Here is a 5,367-nt window from a genome sequence, read left to right on the forward strand (position 1 = left end):
GCCAGCAACAAAAGCACAGTGGGCACTCAGGTCTTCCAAGCCCCAGTACAGAAACCATCCCCTAAGTTTTATTACTCGAGTTCCTCTTCAGCTCCCATTACTGCAAACAAATGAAAATCTTTACTTTCTCCCTCACTGTCCCTATATTCATCACAGTGTAGCTGCTAGAAAAAAAAATGGAATGCAGAGCTGTGAACAGTCAACGCTATCTGACTCTAATGGCATCAAAAATGACATCAGCATTCACAAATAAACACCCTGGAGTCCACAAAATAGCAACATTTTTTGCCATTCTCTCTCTAGGCAGCTTCCCTACACTACTTAGATGAAATATGTACTTCCCGATCTAGTCACTTCCCTTCTGCATGCAGGTCCCATCTCAAGACACAGCAAAGCAAATGTTTGTGCCAGCAGACCCAGCTAACAGCTCCAGTCCTAAAGGTCTGCTAGGGTTGGATGTAATTCTGGGCTAGGCTCCTGTGGATGGGAAGTGCTGATGTTGACCCAAGAAACACTGAGGAAAGGACACACTCATCCACAAGAAGCAAAGCTGGAAGATTATTTTGTAAAAACAAAGGGCTGGGACAAACGGCACATTAGCTGTTACACATGTTGCAGCTTTTTAATATTCAAAATCTGCCTGCACAATGTCTTCCACTTTTATCTGCAATCAGTGACATTAAGCTTCATTTTATTCAGATGCCAGTGGGTTTGCAAGGACACAGCACCACCGCATTACAAGTGCTCCCTCATCGAGCGCAGCAACAGCCAGGTACGGCCAGGAAAAAAAAATAATAATAATGAAAGAAAAGCGAGGAGTCACAGCTAAGCCGCCCTTGCTTTGCACGGCCGAACGGCACTCCGCACAGCAAACCGCCTGCACTCAGGGCCGCCGCCATCCCGGTTCGCACCGACCGCCGGGAGCCGCAGCCGCGCCCCGCAGCGCCCAGCCCTGCGCGGGGCCGCGCCGCCACCTGGTGGGGACGTGCGGGGCTGCCTCTGCAAGCACGGCGGGGGGCGAGGGAACGGAGAAACGCCGCCCAGGGGGAGTTTGAGTTTTGGTACGAAATGCAGCGCAGTCATTCAAGACAGACTGTACCTGACGAAGAAGTTTGAGAGCTCTTCTCTAAGCCTTTCGAAGAATACATTTGATTGTATAAAGTTACTGTTAACTGTGTCTCTACTCTGTATGAAAGCACTAGATACAACTCTAAAAGATAAAAAATGAGGCAGAATCCCCCAAAACCTTTAAAACCTCACCTCAGATCCACTGGGCAAGCGATTGTCTTGAAACAAAAAAAAGCTCATGGTTTATATTTACCATTTAACAACTTTTCCCTCATTGAATCATGCAATCATGGGGGTGGGAAAGCCCAATAAGATTATTCAGTCCAACCATCAACCCATGTGACCATTTCAGATCATGCCACTCAGTACCACATTCACCTTTTTCTTCAACACCCCCAGGGGCAATGGCTTCACCAATTCAGCAGTCTGTTCCAGTGCATTGCCACTCTTTCTGTGAATAGGTTTTTCTAATATCCAACTCGAATCTCCCCCAGTGCAACTTGAGGACATTCCCTCTCTTCCACAATTTAAGAATTTCCACATTAGTCTGAGCCAATTGGACAGTTGGGAGTTTTCCTACAGTGTTTTTTACCTGTATCTGGCCTTTGTTCAGTAGGTATCTCTATCATGCTATAATGTGACGGAAAGCACAGCAGTAATAGCAGATGGGAACAATTCCACCTGCAGCAAATGAGAACAAGCCCAAACACTACAGGCATGGACGCAAAAACAAAGAAAAAAAATTGCTTACCTTTAGAAAGCCTCCATTAGATAGAGATCTCCAGTGATATACCTTCACCTCCTCTGCCAACCCTTAGATAAGGTCTGTAAGGGGTGGATCATGGTTCCACCCCTTCCCATCACTCAGATGCATTGCATGCACCTGAGCTCCTCTAGGCTGGTCCTGCCTTCCACCAGGTGCTCAATCACCGCTTCAGGCCATGACTCAGCATTTCCACTACACTCTATTTCCTCATCTTCAGTGATTTCAAAGTCCTGGCACTGAAGTCTCTGCGTACATTTCTCTATATTAAGTTTTCACTATAAGTTTTTCTGTGAAGTTACTTGTTTTCAAGCTTGGATTTCTGTATTTCTACATAGCAGCTAACAAGCACACAATAGTCACCGCCATGCAGTTCTCTGAACACCTGATGAAAACTTTCATTACAAGTAACTTTAGAGAAAGTAAGTATATGCAACTAGCACCATACCTTGCCATTTTTCTGTAGTACTGTGATTTTCATACTAGCATCAACCTCAGTAGTTCCTCACATCAGTACAGGCTCTCTGATAATTAAAGTAGCCCCATAAAACATCACAGAAAAGCAAAAAAAGGTTTGAATTCCTTTTGCTAATATGAAGGCAAAAAACACACTAGAAATTAGGCTGCCAACAGTAGCCTTTAATCTACTGGCAATCACAAATACACAGGAAGCAGAGAAGTATCTAAGACACTCCCCTAAGGCTGAATAAGAAACTACTAATTTTTTTTACTTAAAATCAAGCAAACTAACTAGATTAAAAACAAACAAGAAATAACAGAAGACACTATCCATAACTACTTCACACTAGAGCCCCTGGAGAAAAGGTAGACTACACAAATCCTTGTAGAAATTAGACAGACCAATATACTAGGAAAGGCACTACAACAGAAATGCAATGATGGAAGGACCAGCACAATGTAAAGGCACTATAAAGGAAGGGAAGACAATTACTCACCTGTAACAGAGGATTCCAGGATTCATAGGAGAAAGCTTCACCAAGAAGAGATCTCCAGAAAGAGATCCTTCCCCCTGGCAATCACCCTTAAATGGGGTCTAAGAGAGGTGCAGCCAGGCTCCACCCCTTCTGGTCACACAACTGAACTGCCTTCACCTGTGCTCCCAGGGCTGACCCGCTCCTTTCCCCAGGTGCTCAATCAGTGGTTCAGGCCATGACCCAAAAGTTACCATACAGTCCTGAAAAACACAGATAACCAACAGACAACTAAAGTGCTGGCAACATGACCATGAGAAATGGCAAAGAGGGAGTTCCATGAACACAGTGAAAGCTGGAGACACAGACCTGATGTTCCAAGCAGGAAAAGAGACTTCCATCCTTTGATCCCAAGAGATTCAGAAAATCAGTCTTGCTATTCTCTTTTTCCTAATTAAGATTGACTACATGAAACGCACATCAAATTCAGTGACTGACTTTTCCCTTGGTAAAAATAAATGAAAGGCTGTCCTAATTTCTTAGGCTCAACAGAAAATTATTCTTTTAATAATGGAAGAAAAAAAAATCAGTTCTAATTCCATGAAAGAAATCAGATAAAATTATATCCTGAAATGAGAAATCAAATAAATTCTAAATATTTTATTTTACCTGTAATGCAATGCAAGATTTTTAATGCAATTGAAGTTTTTTTGCCTTTAAACAAGAAATGATGTTTTTTTCCAGTAGCACAACCGAGATGAGATGATAGCTACTGATATAGAAATATATATCACTGTGAAAATGCAGCTGACATAACAGCACATGCAAAAATAATGATTCAGTCACATGTAAGAACTGTAAAGAGAAATCATACAAAAGCAGGGCTAGAAGGTCAATTACATTCATTGTCAAAATCAGATACGGGGAAGCCAAGCAAGGGAAAGTGGAAAATCAGAAGGTATCACATTGATCCACATTCAAGTGACATTGCATCCTTTGTTTCTCCTGCAGGCAGGCAGATCTCACTGTTATGGGGTGATACACAAACATCTTATGGCTGTGCAGAGATGAACACCAAGTTTTCAGCAACGGGCACTATCAGTATGTGCCACCGATAACCACTCTCCCCTAACAGTAAACTGATCATTTGTGAAAGAATATTAATTATGAAGATCACTACTTTTCACTAGTCACAGCAAGGAAAAAGAAGAAAAAGTAGCTTGGACACCTTTGCGCGATGCCCAATGGATTTTTTTACTTCTTAGATGACAAGATTTATACAGTTTTTGCATCAGGAGGTCTCTGCACTGATCTCTGACTCCTGACGTAGAGCCATCCTGCCTCATGACGTGCACTCACCAGCATGGTGCTCAGCAGCCTGATATCAGTTTATTAAAAGAAGGGTGTCATAGCTGCCAGTTTCAGAGCACAACTGCAGCTCCATATTAAGCTGCCCAGTTTTAAAGGTGGAAATGCAAACAGATCATAAAATGCCTTGCTCAGCGTGCAGCTGACCATGCCACGTCAAGCAGCAAAGCTACAAACAAAAGTAAGATGGAGCGTCTACTTTCTAACAAGCACTCCTCACACATTAGACTTCACAATGACACATCAAAGCTCCAGGAGCAGAAACATCCTAAAGCCTTATGCAGTTTAACCCAGACACACCCATAGGAAAGGAAGGAGGGATGGTGAAAGCCTACAAGCAGGAGAGCCGGTTTTTACCGGTAAGCACACCAGGAAATGCTTTTATGAACAGATAAAGCCAGACTATGTTCTTATGCACTCTCTAATGTAGCTTTGACACGTTCCCCAGTTAGATAAGAAAGGAAATGGGGCACATGGGGAGAGAGCATTTTTGTTTTATTGTGCTGCTCCCAATAGGCTCAAGAGCTGATTGCCAGAGATTGACCTGGAAGTCCTTCCTGACTGATGACATTAACCCATCAGCTAATGAAGTGGACAGGACTCTAAAGCCCTGCAAACTTTTGTGTTCTATAGCACAGGGCTTAGCTGCTGTAAAAGAGCCGGAAACCAAAAGGCAAGCATTTCAAAGACACTTGAAGCTCTCACTGTTTATCGGACATTAAAAACTGCAGTGAAAAAGTTCTGAACGGAGACAGTCACACATTTGTTATTTATGATACAAGGGCGGGGGCAAGATAATGGGAGTGCCAGAGCAGCCCCGACTCCTGACCGCATGCCGAGTATGAGCCCGCAAGGCAGACCCCGCCCAAACGGCGCAGCCCCGAAGCCGCCCTCCGGCCACACCACCCGCCAGCACGGCTCTCGTTCTGACAGACAGGAGTTAAGAGCAGCGCCAGCCAATGAGAGAGCGGACGGGCACGGAGGCGGAGCGTGCGAGGACCCAATGGAAGAACTGCCCGGCCCCGAGAGGGTGGGAACAAAGTTAAGCTGCAGTCACCGGCGGCGTGCTCTACCCCAATCGCAGCGTGGGCCCGATCGCTCTGTCCGGATTGGTTAACGGATGGCAGGCGGGCCTTAGCGCCTTCTTTTCCCCAATAGGAAGGCGGCGGAGCGTGATAGGCGTAGCGATTAGCCAATTGTCGTGGGCTCGATCTCGTACCCCTTTCTCTTCGCAAA

Source organism: Centrocercus urophasianus, unplaced genomic scaffold (genome assembly GCF_019232065.1).
Source record: "Centrocercus urophasianus isolate 14NV4802_14NV808 unplaced genomic scaffold, USGS_Curo_1.0 seq_17, whole genome shotgun sequence".
Lineage (NCBI taxonomy): Eukaryota > Metazoa > Chordata > Aves > Galliformes > Phasianidae > Centrocercus > Centrocercus urophasianus.